This window comes from Malus sylvestris, chromosome 13 (genome assembly GCF_916048215.2).
Source record: "Malus sylvestris chromosome 13, drMalSylv7.2, whole genome shotgun sequence".
Taxonomy (NCBI): Eukaryota; Viridiplantae; Streptophyta; class Magnoliopsida; order Rosales; family Rosaceae; genus Malus; species Malus sylvestris.
Window position 1 is genome coordinate 29,027,494 of NC_062272.1, and position 17,387 is coordinate 29,044,880.

Consider the following 17,387-nt stretch of genomic DNA (forward strand, 5'->3'; position numbering starts at 1 on the left):
ACTTTATACCTATGGCCAAGGCCAATTTGGCCTGGAAAGGCTCCAATTTCATCAAACCCGTGAAGAACCCTAGAAATTGGTGTTTTTAATTCGACCTCCAAAACCACTCCGATGCTCCAACTAATGCTTGGGCTTTGTTCTGGGTCTCAAGAGGATGTTATGGGTGGTGACAATTGGAAGGAATTGCTTCGGGATTGGGTGATTCGAAGCCAAAGCCGCCGCACCCCTTTCTTGCGGTTTTCTTTATTTTGCAAAGCCAAAACTCTCCAATTTTGAGATGGAATGGATAGAGGAAGGGTCCTAGAGTGTTTCCCATTAGGTTTCTTAAAGCAATTCACCGGAAAAACGGGTGAAAATCATCGAAAATAGGCATGGGTGCCGACCGGGTCAAGAACGGGCCAAAGGGATCCGGCCGATCCCTGATAGGAGCATATTTATGCGACTTAGTTAGCTTTTTTCTTGGCATTTATGTTGTTAGTTCGTAGTTATTTTAGTATTTTAAGCTATTTTCGTGTGTTTGTAGGTCCAAAGGGTTAATGTGGCAAATAAGTGCATTTTGGAGCATTTTGGAGCATTTTTGGGCATGGAATGGATGGCATATGCTTGGAGCAAAAGGAATGGACGAAATTTGAAGTTTGTGCATCATCCTCTCCCTATAAATAACTATTTTAGCACACTCATTTCACCCAACACATTCACCACCTACCACTACATCCACTCATTTCACCCAACACATCCATTCTCCAAACATCCACCCACTACACCCATTACATCCACTCATTACCAAACATCTACCCACTACACCCATTACATCCACTCATTACAACTCCATACACTCCTCTCCCTAGCCTATAAATACATCCACCCTTCACCATAATTTGGGGGGCCATCATCCAAAGACACCACATCATCTACACAACTCTCCACCCTTCACCATAACTCACCTATATCCATCCACCACCACAAGAGACCATCCATTCATCAAACCACACCTTGTGCCGCAACAAAGAGAAGAAGGAGGACCCTTGGATGTGCTTGCCATTCAAGTTGGATTGTTGGAGCGTTTTTAGGTGTTTTCATTCCTTTGCTTTCAATGTCTACTTTGTTATTTTCTAATTTTGTTGCAATTATGAGTGGCTAAACCCCTATTTAGTTAGGGGGAAGTTTGAAGCCATGAACATGCTTAAGATATGAATTGATTTCTTCCAATTGTGATTTGATGAAGTTGTGATTGCAATTCAATTATCTATTTTCTTCATAACTGATTCTTGTATATTTATTAAGGATGCATACTTAGTTTTCATGCATGAATTAGATGCTAGAATATAAATGAGTTTCACCTAATTGTTACAAGTTTATATTCATGAGTAGTGAATGTTGCTTGTCACAATCGCGTTAATTGAATTATTTGCAAATGTATCATGCATTCATAGTTACAATTGCCTCGTCAACACTTATGATTTTCACTAAGCGTAATGATCTCTGATTGTATCTCTATTATTCATTCATATAGGGGACTTTTAGAGAATGATTTGGGTTGTCGCATGCATTTATCCAATTCAATGAGTAAAGGAAAATCTGAGGGTTAATTTGTGCATCACGGTTAATCTGGGGTGTTGAGTATCATAGTTTATTGAAAAGCAATTGGAAATCGATTCATGTACAAGTGTGTCATGTGTGAAGTACGGACCTCTAACTAATCCATCCATCATCTTATTTCTTAAATTCGTTTTACAATCTGCCTAGTTTTATAACTTGTTTGTTTGTTTCAAATTCATCAAAACTAAAATCCCCCTTTTACTTTCTTGTTTCAAAGTGTTTAAAATCTGTTTTGTTTGTGTTTTAGAGTGTTTTGAGTCAAACCAAAACACTAAATTCATCCAAAGTTGTGTTAGAGTCAAATCTACCCAGTAAGTGTTTTTAGGCAGTTTTGAGTGTTTTTAAGTTGTTTTGAGTCTTGTGAACCTGTTTTGAGTCCTTCAAGTCTATTCAAACATTTTTAACTTTGTTTTTATGTTTTTGAGTTAGTTTAGAGGTTTTAGCAAGCCCTCATAATCCCCGGTTTAGAACGATCCCTACTTGCATTTATACTACAATTTGACAACAAGAGGGTTTAATTTGAGTGCTTAACTCTCATCGCATCAATCCCCCACGCCACTCTCTCCCTTCTTTCCTCCTTTCCCTGTTCTGATTGGCCGGGCTTTTCTCTCTATTCTCTCTATTCGCCCAACTCTCTCTCCTTTCTCTCCCGGAGCTCCTGCTCTCTTCCTCTGGTTGGGCAGCTTTGCCCAATCTCTTCTTCTTTTTTTTCTTCCACCAACCACGCACACACACACGTGACCTCCCTTCTTCTTTTTATTTTCTTTCCTTTCCATCCGTGCTATCCATTTCAACACTTACATACATAACACACCACAACGCTCATAACCGAGGGTAAAATAGTAAATTCACGTCCTTGATAATAAAATAATACATATCTTCGGGACGGGCTGTCATAATTTCCCCACCTTATAAAATTTCGTCCTCAAAATTATACATAACAATTACATCCACTAATAATCATAAAACCAACGTGGATACGTCTCTCTCATCCGATCCTCTATCTCCCAAGTAGTTTCTTCCACTGAAAGATTTCTCCATAATACTTTCACCAAACGCACAGTCTCATTTCTTAGTTCCTTATCCTTCCAATCCAAAAGTGCCACAGGTTCCTCATCATAAGTCAAATCCGGATTAACTTCCAAAGGTTGAGGAGGTACTACCAGTGAAGGATATGAGACATAATGGCAAAGCATTGAAACATGAAATACATCATGCATTTCCGACAACTCTGGAGGCAACTCAAGCTTGTAAACATTTCACCGATTCACTCGGTGATCACATAAGGTCCGATGCACCTAGAACTTAACTTGTCTTCCCTTTCGAACCGAATCACACCTTTCCAAGGTGATAATTTCAAAAACGCTCAATCATCAACATTATACACGTTGTCTGTAGCATGTCTGTCCGTTAAGCTATTTTGGTGATCCTGGCCGCTTTCAGTTCAAACTTAGTTACTTGAATATTCTGAGTAGTCTCCTCCATTAACTCAGGGCCTTACATTTTCAAACCATTCGTGATTGAACCTTTGCTCCCCAAATACCACCCGTCCATAAGTTCAAAAATTCTGAAACACATGACACAGCTTTCCTGGGCCTTATGGTGTTACTTCCGGGAATCTGACGAGACTAACATGCCCAAGAAGTTCATCAGATTCGTAAGCCCAAATCTCTTTTCCATAAGACAGGTAAATAACTGTTGCACTTCTGGAAATGTTATTGTTCCCTCATTGAAGAATAATGCGCTGACTTAGTAAGCCAATCAACTATCACCCAAATTTCCATCGTAATATTTTCTCATTTCCACCGTGGAACGAGAAGTGGCTGTATTAATCCAAAAATTTCTTCCTTTTTTGCTTTAACTTGTCGACAATTGGTACACTTGCTAACATATTTAGCAATTTCTCTTTTCTTACCTGGCCAATAATAAAATGGTCGAATGGTATGATACATTTTAGTACCTCTAGGATGCATCGCATAAGCTAAATTATGTGCTTCATTCAAAATTGCTTTCTTAATTCCACATCATTAGGCACACACATCCCGTTCCCTTGCATAAGCATGTCACATGATTCTCTAACTCTGAGGTCTTTCTTTTTCCCGTCGTTTCTTACCTCGATTAATTCTTGAATTTCGTCATCAATCCTCTAGGTATCGAGTATACGATCCACTACAATTGGCTTGATCTATAAATTAGTCAATAAAGCTTATTCTCGTTCTTTCACCTTAAGCTTCACTCCAGAAGATCTCAAGTCCACAAGAAGAGAAACATGGCCAGCATAACAAGCATTAATTCTCACCATAAATATAGTGTCTCCATAATTTCAAGCAATGATGATGGTTGTTAATTCCAAGTCATGAGTAGGGTAAGTCCTTTCATAAGGTTTCAATTGCCGTGAAGCATAAGCAACCATCCTATCATGTTGTATCAACACACATCCAAGACTATTCAATGAGGCGTCACTGTAGACCACAAAATCATCACTATCATCTGGGGGTGTTAAAATTGGCGTATAAATGAAATAATACTTCAGCTGCTGACAACTTTGATTACAATTTTCATCCCACTCAAACTTAACCTCTTCTTCGTCAACTCGTAAATGGAAAAGCAATGACTGAAAAATTCTTAACAACCGTCTATAGTAGCCTGCTAAGCCAAGAAAGCTTCATACCTCATTCACGGTTCGCGCTTGTTCCAAATTCTCCATCGCTGCTACCTTTTAAGGATCCACCTGAATACCTTGAACAGATATCACACGCCCCAGAAATGCCACTGGATTCATCCAACATTGGCATTTACTAAACTTGGTATACAATCGATGTTCTCTCAATTTCCTTAATACCAAGTTAAAATGTCAAACATGGTCCGCTTTCGACTTAGAATATACTCGAATATCGCCAATGAAAACAATAACAACCTGTCTAGATATTGCTGGAATACTTGATTCATCAAACCCATACAAGCAGCAAGCACATTTGTCATTCCGCATGACGTCACCAAAAACTCATAAAGACCACAACGAGTCCTGAAATTAATCTTAGGAACATCCTCATTGCTGCACTTCAATTGATAATAACCAGACCTTAAATCAACCTTTGAAAATACATAGGCACCTCAAAGCTGATTAAACCAACCATCCATGCGAGGTAATGGATAATGGTTCTTAGTTGTAACCCGATTCAATAGCCCATAATCAATGCATAACCTTAATGTCCCGTCATTCTTTTTCACAACAAAAACTGAGGCTCCCCAAGGTAATGTACTAGGTTAAATGGAACATTTATCAATCAATTCCTGCACATTGAATTTTTAATTTCCGTAACTCAGCAGGAGTCATTCTTTAATATAAGATTTGTACCTAGAAACCAATCTATGGTGAACTCCACATCTCTGCCTGGCGGTAACCCAGGTAACTCATCCGGAATTACAGCAGAAAATGTCTAACCAACTTTTACATTTTCCACACTACTCAGTGTAGCATCATTTAGCACTATGTAAGCTAAGTATTCTTGGCAGCTTTTCGATAGCGATCTCTTTGCTCTTACAATTGAATAATGGCATACCTCCTTTCACCTTGCTCGCCCACAAAAGTAATCTCTGGTGATTCAAGACGATGGAAAGTAACTGATTTCTCGTAGCACTCTAAATTGGCACAATCATAATGCAACCAATATGTGCCTAGAATAGCATCGAAATCCACCATATCTAAAGGGATAAGATTCACTGACATAACTATATCTTCCACCACCACTGTACTACTGATAACCCGTTGTTGTCTTGATAAGTAAGTAATAATTCCTGAAAGTGCAATATTACCATCCTACCATTCATTGGGAAATATATGTGTACCCTTCTAATGTACTCATTCACTACTTTCTTAGGCAACATCGTCCAAAACATCAAATTTCTGCATCACGACCAATGAACTCTGGCAAAGTGACCAAAATATTTAACGTATCCATAATCAAGTCCGAATGATTCAAAGCATCTTGTAGTGATATGTTAACACGTCATTGGCTTGTTTTCATCCCTCACAACCTCTATTAGCTTGATTACTTCACCCTTGCACACCACAGCCTATCTGACCATAACTAATGGATCCAGGAACTTGTTGGATCGACGTTGGTGATGGAAAAGAAGACTGTTGGGCATTTACTGATTCTGGGGACAATTTACAGCTTTATGTCCCATTTGTCCACATGAAAAACATTTGCTAATTTCTCGCCTACACTCTCCAAAGTGACTATTATTGTACCTACTGTACAAAGTACATTTCCTTTACCAATATCTTCCTGCCTCTAGAATCTAAGACCTCCTGTAATTTTACCACCTCTCATCTGACTAGTGGTACTAATTCCTCTACTGGAAAAAATAGAACTAGCTTCACTTCTTCTGAAGTTCTGAGTTTCTCAAAGTCCTTGAGATGACTGATTTTTAATTTTCTCATCTTTCCTCTGATTCCCATTCTTTTCCTCTCCTTCATTACTATTGCTGAACATATTCTTAGAGTCTTCAACAAAATTTCGTAAAACTTCGAGTAAGAAACACAATGGGTAGTGATGGCCAAAGAACACTACATCTTCTTATTACTCAACTTAAAATGACATAGCATCTCAACCGGATTAGCAGCAACATCCGAATGGTAACGAGACAAGTCAATACACCTTATATAATGCTTGTTGATGCACAAAATCAATGAGGAATTTGGTACAACAGAAAATGTTAAGTTTGTGACCTTTGCTGGATTGCTCCAGTCACTAATGTAGATATGTAAATGGATAGAGATAGGGAAGCAAACACAAGATGTACGTGGTTCACCCAGATTGGCTACATCCACGGAGTAGAGGAGTCCTCATTAATTGTGAAGGGTTTACATAACTACATAGGTTCAAGCTCTCCTTTAGTCTAGTGAATGATTTAGTACAAATGACATTAGGAAATATTGTGAGAGAATGATCTCTATTTATAAAAGAGAGTTTCTAGTTTCATTCTAACATTGACACGTGTCGTGTTGTGATTGGCTTCTGATGTTGACACGTGTCGCGCTATGATTGGCTTCTGATGTCGACACGTGTCGCGCTGTGATTGGCCTCCTGGTTGGAGGGAAACTCTTCTCGGTCCTTGACGGTATAACGTTGACCGGTGCTCAGTAGTTTCAGGATTGGTCAAGTATGGTACAAACAGTGTTCCCCTAAGTTCCCGAGTGAGGGAAGCTCCTCGGTTGGGGACTTGCAAGATCCAAGCCATTGAGTAATCACGAAACTTTTAAGTACTGAAGTGTGGTATCATTTTCACTTGCCTTATCTGTCTCATACGTAGATGTGGCATCTTCTCTGGAAGTACTTTTCCTCCATCCAGGGGTGGTATCTTTAACCGATGAAGATGCATAAGGTAATGTATCGATTTCACTTGAAGCTTACTTGTAGTTTCAGGCTTGGTCAAGTGCGATACAAAACCCTATAGTAGGAGTCCCCCAAGTCGCCGAGCTAGGAAATTTGCCGAAAGAGGTAACAAACAAGGTAAGCAATCAGATTTCCAAGCAAGCAACCGGGATCGGAGGTTCGACTTCGGCTTCTGGTTGATTGTTCTCCTTCTCCTTGTTTTGTAAACAGCAACAAGGATAAGGAGAAGCAAATGGAGAAGATATGATATGAGATACTTTTGCTTTTGAAGAAGTAACTTTCCACAAGCTTATTCTTGAACTGGGCTGAAGGGTTTTCTGGTTTCCTCAAGAGTATAAGGCCGACTTAAGAATTTGAGGGTCAAAACAAGTCCATCAAATTAAGAGTGTGTTCGACCTTGATGATATGGTATACTTTTGTTGTTGACGAAGTAATAGATGAATCGACATGTGTTCTGTTGCGCTTGTCTCCACATGCTTCCTTGTATTCTTCTCACTTGCCCTATCTGCTCCTTAGAAATATGTGGTATCTTTTCTGGAAGCAGAAGATGTTGAAGATGAGTACTCGAGAGTAATGCCAAGTAAGTAATCAGGTAAGGGGTTCCAGGCAGTCAGTTCCTGACTGGAAGCTTGATTCCAAGTGCTGATTGATTGCTCTTTTTCTCCTTGTCTTGCAGGTAAGAACAAAGGCAAAGGAAAAGACAGGGAAAAAATATGATATGGGATACTCTTGCTTTTGACCCTGATGATATGAGACTCTTGCTCTGGTGTGGCTGGTTTGGATAGGTATTATTAGGGGGAAGAAAGCTGAGTATTTCGAGAGCCTTCGTTGGGAGTGCCTTCTCAGATATGAGGAAGGATTGAGCATTTTTGCAAGTTTACCTGTCCGTGGAGGATGAAAGTCGACATATATAGGAGTCTCCCTAACAACAAGTAGTAATGCTATTCCTTTACCCTTCTTAGTCGTAGCAATGTAGTGGGAGCTGCAAGCTTCACGTGTTTTAACTTTGTCAGAGCACTTTGAAAAAGTGGTATGTGGTCTCTGGAAAGCTGATGTTGCATGTGAAGATTGTAGACAAGCTTTATCTAAAGAAATCTGGCTCTCGAAGTTCGGAGAGCAATGCCTCTTTGATTTTCGAACAAGCAATCCTGTCGGGGATCTGGCTCTCGAGATTCGAAGAACGGTGCCTCTTCGATTTTTGAGAAAGTAATCCTGTTGGGAGTCTGGCTCTCGAGATTCGGAAGGCAGTGCCTCTTCGATTTTTGAGCAAGTAATAATGCTATTCCTTTACCCTTCTTGGTCATAGCAATGTAGTGGGAGCTACAAGCTTCACATGTTTTAACTTTGTTAAAGCATTTTGAAAAAAGTGGTATGTGGTATCTAGAAAGCTGAAGTGGTAGCCCATAACTCCTTCTTCATATATATTTGTTATGAAAGTTGTTAGGCCCAAAGAAGAGGATGCCTAGGCAATTTTTTTTTTCGATTTTTTTTTTCGAATTTTCGAATTTTCAAATATTTGAATTTTCGAATTTTCAAATATTTGAATTTTCAAATTTTTGAATTTTTGAATTTTTGAATTTTTGAATTTCTGAAGAAAAAAAATATATTTTAAAGCTTTGGAGGTGAAGCTTTGGTGTTGAAGCTTTGTAGGTGAAGCTTTGAGGTTGAAGCTTTGTAGGTGAAGCTTTGAGGTTGAAGCTTTGTTGGGCACCATGAATTGATTTTGCTTCACACTATCTTGAGGATTTTGCTTCACACTATCTTGATCAAGATAGTGTGAAGCTTTTATAGGTGAAGCTTTTATGTTGAAGTTTTGTAGGTGAAGCTTTTGTGGGTCAAGCTTTTGTGGGTCAAGCTTTTGTAGGTGAAGCTTTTGTGGATCAAGCTTTTGTGGGTCAAGCTTTTGTAGGGGAAGCTTTTGTGGGTGAAGCTTTTGTAGGTCAAGCTTTTGTTGGTCAAGCTTTTGTAGGTGAAGCTTTGGAGTTGAAGCTTTTGTGTTGAAGCTTTTGTGGGTAAAGCTTTTGTAGGTGAAGCTTTGGAGTTGAAGCTTTTGTTGGGTACCATGAATTGATTTTGCTTCACACTATCTTGATCAAGATAGTGTGAAGCTTTTGAGAATTTGTAGTTGTCCTCCATTGATGAAGCTTTTGTTGGTGAAGCTTTGGACTTGAAGCTTTTGTTGGTGAAGCTTTTGTTGGGTACTATGAATTGATTTTGCTTCACACTATCTTGATCAAGATAGTGTGAAGCTTTTGAGAATTTGTAGTTGTCCTCCATTGATGAAGCTTTGCTGAATTTCTTTTTTTTTTTTTTGGGAAACTAGAAATTTGAAAATGTGGGAGAGACAACATACACAAATTTTGCTTCCACACTGTTGAGCAAGAGATTTTGATGCAAGCCATACCTCGTAGTAGTCGAAGGTTAGGTGAACCATATAAATTGAATTTGCTTTGAACAGTCTTGAATTTGTTTCGAAGGTTTGAGAATTGTAGTTGCCCTCCATTGATGAAGCTTTTGTTCGCACCATAAATTGGTTTTGCTTCACACTGTTTTGATCAAGAGTGTGTGAAGCTTTTGACCATAAATTGGTTTTGCTTCACACTGTCTTGATCAAGAGTGTGTGAAGCTTTTGAGAATTGTGGTTGCCCTCCATTGATGAAGCTTTTGTTGGCACCATAAATTGGTTTTGCTTCACACTGTCTTGATCAAGAGTGTGTGAAGCTTTTAAGAATTGTGGTTGCCCTCCATTGATGAAGCTCTTGTTGGCACCATAAATTGGTTTTACTTCACACTGTCTTGATCAAGAGTGTGTGAAGCTTTTGAGAATTGTGGTTGAACTCCTTTGATGAAGCTCTTGTTGGCACCATAAATTGGTTTTGCTTCACATTGTCTTGATCAAGAGTGTGTGAAGCTTTTGAGAATTATGGTTACCTTCCATTGATGAAGCTCTTGTTGGCACCGTAAATTGGTTTTGCTTCACACTGTCTTGATCAAGAGTGTGTGAAGCTTTCGAGAATTATGGTTGAACTCCTTTGATGAAGCTCTTGTTGGCACCATAAATTGGTTTTGCTTCACACTGTCTTGATCAAGAGTGTGTGAAGCTTTCAACGAGTTGTAGTGTTTGCATTGTTATAGAGGGGAAATGTTTGAAGCAGATGCAAGAGGGCTGAATAACTTGATCTTCGTATGCCAAGCACTGAAGTTGTTGTTAGCTTGCATAAGTTCTCCCCTAGTTGAGTTGTCAAGCTTGAGGGTTTTTGATTATTTGTGAATGCTAGGAGTTCACATGTACAAGTTGCACCACTCGTCTTCTGGTAAGTGGAATGAATGGTGAGTTGCTTTCATCACTTGGTTGGTGGTACGAAGGTGAGTTCCTTCATAACCTTTCATCACATTTCATCACCTGGTTGGTGGCACGATGATGAGTTCCTTCTTCCCCTGATTGGTGGCATGAATGGCAAATTGCCAAATGATATTAGAGTACGGGTTGTACATTTCATCACCTGGTTGGTGGCATGGAGAGTACAGGTTGTATATTTCATCACCTGATTGGTGGCATGAAGATGAGTTCCTTCTTCACCTTGTTGGTGGCATGAGTGGCAAGTTGCCAAATGATATTAAAGTACGGGTTGTACATTTCATCGCCTGGTTGGTGACATGAAGGAGAGTATGTGTTGTACATTTCATCACCTGGTTGGTGGGATGAATGGCAAGTTGCCAAATGATATTAGAGTACGGGTTATACATTTCATCACCTGGTTGGTGGCATGAAAGATAGTACGGGTTGTACATTTCATCACCCGGTTGGTGGCATGAAGATGAATTCCTTTTTCACTTGGTTGGTGGCATGAATGGCAAGTTGCTAAATGATATTAGAGTACGGGTTGTACATTTCATCACCTGGTTGGTGGCATGAATGAGAGTATGGGTTGTACATTTCATCACCTGGTTGGTGGCATGAAGATGAGTTCCTTCTTCACATTTCATCACCTGGTTGGTGAGAATAAGGGCAAGGTGTCTAGGCACATTGTAGCAAGTGTCGAATGACACAAAGTATGTTGAACCCTTTCAAAGCACAGTTGGCTTATGTATGAATGTGTTGGAATGTATGATTGAACGAATATACTGTGAAACTGTTCGTTTATTTGTATAGTCTTGTTGACATATCCTTAGACTTTGTTCCATGTTGGAAGCATTCATGTTGAAGCATTCATGTTGAAGCTTTGAACCCGAGTGTTTCATTGCTAGGAATGTAAGAGGATTAAGACTGAGTTGTCTAAATCACCTCTTTATTGAATTCATGCCAAATAGTCTTCATTACATAGGATGCCGAACAGCTGAAGCTTAACACTTGTACAATGTGAGTTTACTTATAATAGTACTTCAAGTGATCAGCGTTCCATAGATGGCCAAAGGTCTTGCCATCGAAGCTTCTAAGCTTGCAGGAGCCAGGGTGACTGATGCCAACAACTTCAAACGGTCCATCCCAGTTTGGACTAAGTGTTCCTTCACTCGGGACTCTATCGTAGAGTAATCTTTTCTTCAATACCCAGTCCCCCACTTTGAAAGAATGAGGTTTGATGCTTGAGTCATAGTAGTTGGAGATGCGCTGCTTGTATGTGACATTTCTCAAGTGCACCTGGTTTCTGTGTTCCTCGACTAGATCTAAGTTGAGGGTAAGTTATTTGTCATTTTCACTTTGCACGTAGTTCTGGACTCGGAACGTTGCTTGCTCAAGCTCAACTGGGAAAACTGCCTCTATACCAAAAGCAAGTGAGAATGGGGTTTCTCCTGTTGATGTCCGATACGAAGTGCGGTATGACCAGAGAACTTGAGGTACAAATTTTGGCCAACAACCTTTAGCCTTGTCCAAGCTAGTTTTCAAAGTTCGCTTGATTATTTTGTTGGTGGCTTCAACTTGTCCATTAGACTGGGGATGAGCTGAGGAGGCAAAACATAAGTTGATATTGAACTTAGAGCAGAACATCCTGAACTATTGTTGTCGAACTGTCACCCTTTGTCAGTGACTATCGCATTAGGAATGCCGAATCTGCAAAGGATGTTCTTCCATACGAAGTCTTCTATTTTTGCCTCAGTAATGGTTGCTAAGGGTTCTACTTCGGCCCACTCTGTAAAGTAGTCAATTGCAACGATTGCATAGTGAACCTTGCCCTTCCCTGCAGGCATTGGGCCGATCAAATCAAGTCCCTATTGGGCGAAGGGCCAAGGGCTGATCATAGGAGTGAGCGGCTTGAAATGGGAGTGAGGAATAGTTGTGTAGCATTGACACTTATCATATGAGCGAGATATTCTGATGGCATCTTGGTGGAGTGTTGGCCAGTAATATCCTTGGCGAAAAGCCTTGTGTGCTAGGGATCAAGATCCAGCATGATCTCCGCAAACTCCTTCATGTATTTCTCGAAGAACAATTTTCGCCTCTGCGGGCGTAAGGCATCTTAGGTATGGTAGGTTAAAACCCCGCTTGTAGAGTTGGTCATTAATGATCAAGTAACGAGTAGCCTTATATCGAATCTGCTTATCTTGGACTTTGTCATTTGGAAGGGTGCCATGAGCAAGGAATTTATAAATCGGGGTAATCCAACTATCCCCCTGTTGTAAGTTGCACACTTCTGCAGCCATGGTGCTTGGTGCTGCCAATAATTCGACCTGAATTTTTCTCCCAATCTTGTCTTCCACCGCTGAGGCGTGACGAGCCAAAGTATCTGCATGACTATTTGTCGCTCGAGGAATTTGGGTGATCTGGTAGTGGAAGTGCTTGAGCAACAATTGTGTTTATGCCAGATATGTTGCCATGGAGCTATCCTTAGTGTCAAAGTTATTGGTGACCTGGTTAACCACCAATTAGGAGTCACTGAAGATATCAATTTGTTTAACCCCAAGGTGTTTAGCCAAACGTAAGCCTGCCAGGAGGGCTTCATATTCGGCCTCATTGTTCGATGCCTTGAATTTGTAATGAAGAACATATTCCATCGCCACTTTGTCAGGGGTTGTAAGGACTAATCCTGCTTCACAACCCTGTTGGTTGGATGAGCCATCAACATATAGACTCCATGCTGGGCTGTTGGTTCTATTTTCTGAGTTTCCGAGGGTAATGAAACCACTTCTTTAGGCGTAGAAACAATGTCAACATGATATGTGAAGTCGGCGATGAAGTCTGCTGCTGCTTGGCCCTTCTCAGCTGGCTTTGGTTGGTAGGAGATTGTTGGAAATATGCCCTGAAAGTCAATCTTTGGAAGAAATCTTTCAGGACAAATGAATCGATGTATGGATGATTCTTATACATCAAATGGCAAAGATACTAATTAGGACTATCTCAATAAACGATATATGTCCTGAATAGTGAATCCATGGACAATGGATTGATTGAAGAAGTAATCTAATGATGTTAGACTACAAAGACCTTCTTCACATAACCATTATGTCCAAAAGGTTCCTGGTTGTTGGATTGTCGGAGGGATATTGACAATGCTTAGGCTCAAGGATTTCAAGGAGCAAAGGGCTTGGAGGTGGTCCATCCTTGGTCTCAAGTCTAGATCAAGAGGTATAAGACTAACCTTCACTTTGTTCTTGATTCTAAAAATTGTTTTGATGCATTATATATAAACCTATGAACCTTGAAGGGGATTTGCATGACTATAGTGATGTGAAAATTAACTAGCACTCAAATTAACCCTCTTTTTATCAATTGTAGTAAGTATGTAAGTAGGGATCGTTCTAGGCCGGGGATTAGGAGGGATTGCTAAATCACTTGAAAACTGACTCAAAAACGTAAAAACAAAGTTTAAAACACTAAACTAGACTCAAAGAATGTAAAACTATAACTTAAAACACCAAAACAAACCAAAAGACTCAAAATAACACAAAAACACTCAAAACTGCCTTAAAACCACTTTCTGGGCAGTTTTGAACTCTAAACAAGATTTTGACGAAAATAGGTTTTAACTTGACTCAAAACACTTAAAGACACAAACTAACACACTCTCTAACTAATTTGACACTTGAAAACAAAGGGGGATTTGGTTTTTACGAAATTGAAACAAAACATAAACTTGTAAATCAAAACAGATTTTAAAACGAATTTGATTGAATTGAAAGGATAGAAAGCTAGCTAAGGGGTTCATCTCCACACATGTTATACTTGCATTCAAAACGATTTCCAATTGCTTTTCAATAACCCATGAATTCTCAACGCCCCAAGTTAATTAGGTCCGCTTAAATTAACCTTCATATTTTCCTAACGTTATTGAATTGGATGATTGCATACGACAACCCAAAGCATTCCCCACAAGTCCCCTACATGATTGCATAATAGAGATACAAGCAAGAATCATTAAGTTCTATGAAAACCATAAGCATTGACGAAGCACTTGTTACTATGATTGCATGAAACTTATGCCAAGAATTTACTTAACGCGATTGAGATCATCAACCTTTACTACTTATGAATATAAGTCCATAACGATTAGGTGAAATTTCCTTATATCCTAGCATCAAATTCATGCATGCAAATTAAGTGTCGACCCTCAACCAACATACACAAATCAGTTTTAATTCTTGTAGATAAGTAAATTGAATTCACAACTTATGAAACGCAATTAGAAGTAATTAAATCATATAGCAAGCATAAACATGGTTTCGAATCCCCCCCTAGCCAAGGGGGGGGGGTTTAGTTCCTCATACTCGCAAAGCAAAGATACATAAATTTAGAAATTAATATTCAAAGAAAGAAAACACCTAGAACGCTCCAACTTGGCAGCAAGCGCATCCAAGAATTCTCCTTCCTCCTTGCTACGGCAGAGAACTTTAGAACAGGTTTTGGGTGGTATTTATGGTGTAGAATGGATGGGGAATGGTATGGAAAGGTGTAGGGTTGATGGGTGGTGCGGCTAGGGATGATTTTGGGCAGAAAATATGGAATATGGTGGTGGAAAGGTGCGGCAAAGAGAGCCTCTTTGTTTCTGACGTGAATGATGTATATGGGAGGTGATCTCTCCGGCCAAAAGGGTTTAATGAGTATATATAGGCACTTCAAAACCCTAGCAATCAGATTAGGGTTTCTAGAAGCCCAAATCCACCAGAAATTAGGTTAAAACAATCAGATTTTTAGTGGGAATAAGGCCTAAGGTGCGGCTAGGGTTAGGGTTTAGAGATGGGCCTTCTAGAATGCCTTGCAAGGCAAGGAAATCAGATATTCTAGAGGCCTAGGTGCGGCTAGGGCTAGGGTTAGGGTCCACAAGGAATTAGGGTTTAGGTCATCTAAAAGCCCAAAGCCAAGAATAGAAACTCTCGAAAATGGAAACCTCCAAGAATAGAAACTTCCAACTTTAGAAACTTTGGTTTCCAAATCTGAATTCTTTGTTCTTCACTTTCATTTCTTCATTTCTTAAGCTCCTTTGACCTTCAAACTCGTCCATTCCTTGTGCTCCATTAGCATACACTCTAAAATGCTCCATTTTGCACTTCTTTGCATACTTCGTCTCTAAACCTGAAATTGCACGAAAATGACTTTAAACACTAAAATAACTAAAGAAAAACAACATAAATGCTTAAGAACAAGCCAACTAAGTCGCATAAATATGCTCCTATCAAATAGCTTTGATAATATGTAATAAATGCTTCCGCTGCTTTCGTATATTAAATTTGATTTGTATATGCATGATAGTCATTATGAAATCCCATTCTAGAATTTCATAATTTTCCCTTCAAGTGGTATCAGAGCCAATGGTTTATGTATAATGTGTCCTTTTGGATTTTATGCACATGGGTATTAATATTATGCATGACATAATTATTGTTTCATTCAAAGTATGTTTATCTTTTGTTTTTCAATAGTTGAAAAATGTTAGTCAAAAGTTGAGAAAGATATGTTTGCAAAAGTGTTTTGTATGCATGAATGAAAAATGAGTTTAAGACTAGTATGACATATTATTTCTTCATTTAAAAGTATGTTTATCTTTTGTTTTTCAACGGTTGAAAAATATAAATCAAGAGTTGTAAAAGATATGCATGTGAAAGTTGTTTTGTATGCATGAATGAAGAATAAGTCATGAACAAAATTTGAGGTTTTGTTGCTTAGGATAGGCACGGTTTTGGGGTGGTTTTGAGCATGTGTTTGTGTTTTATTGTAAGACACTCACACATCATTTTAAAGCTAGAAAGTAGAAACCTTGTCACTTTTGTTTTTGGGTTTGAAAAATCACCAAGAATACACAAATCTTGAAAAAGTGTTCATGGTTTTGTTCTTGGTGTTCATAATTGGGTTTTGGGTGAAAATGGTTTTATTTGGTTTTCATGCATGGTTTTATGGTTTTGGGTGATGATCTTACCATCCATAACTATATTAAAACTTATTAAAACCCTAGACTTGCCTAGGGGATTTCCATCAAACTTTTTCATTAAAGCCATTCAATGCCAAAACCAAGTGACAAGCAAAATTGTGATTTTTTCTACTTTGCATTAAATTGTAGCATGTGCGTGAGACTTCCCACCCTCCCATTGTATGGCCGGCCTCCCTAGTGGATTTATCCACTTGTGGGACTATTTTGTAATCTTTGAAAAGTTGATATTTACTTTGAAATATTTACGGTTTTACCCCTAACTTTTCATATTTACATTTAGGCCCCTACTAACTAGAAAGTTAAAATATTTGATTTTAATTTTGTTAGTTGTTTAAACTCATAATTATATTATGCCCATATGCACTAAATCTAAATGTCTATGTTGCATTCCTTTATGATTATTTAAATGTGTTTAAGTAGTTATGAAATGGATGACTTTGGACTTATGCCTTAAACGATAATTGAGCTATATGATAAGGCGCTAAAATCAAATTGTTTGAACCTTGGGAATGTGTTTTAATTACTGTTTAATTGGACCTTGTCACGTTTGACGTTAATCTATCTCTCCCCTTTTAGTATATGTAATTTATAGGAATTTGTACAAATCGGTTTGTAATTCTTATTACTTCTTAATCTCTATTCGTTAGTTGATTCCCTCTAGTGCTAGACTAGAGTTTCTTTAACTATTGGTAAGGAGACATAATTAAAGGAGGGTTTTGACACGAGATTAAAGATTAAAAGGGTCCAATGCCCAAATTAGCAATGGATGATTGTCTTTCATTTCTAATGGCTCAATGAAAATGGTTTTAATTGGATTGATAAGCACGTAATTAAATTGACACAACCTCCCCGAGTTTATATTCAACAATGTTGGCTCGTTGTTGCAATAACCTAATAAGTCCATGGTCATCCAAGAGCCTAAGATAACTATAAAGTTCAAATTCAAAGGAATGCAAAAACCGTAGTAGTAGTTACTTCCAATATTTGAAATTTTTTTTTTTGATATTGATTTGTTTTTCTTAAAACA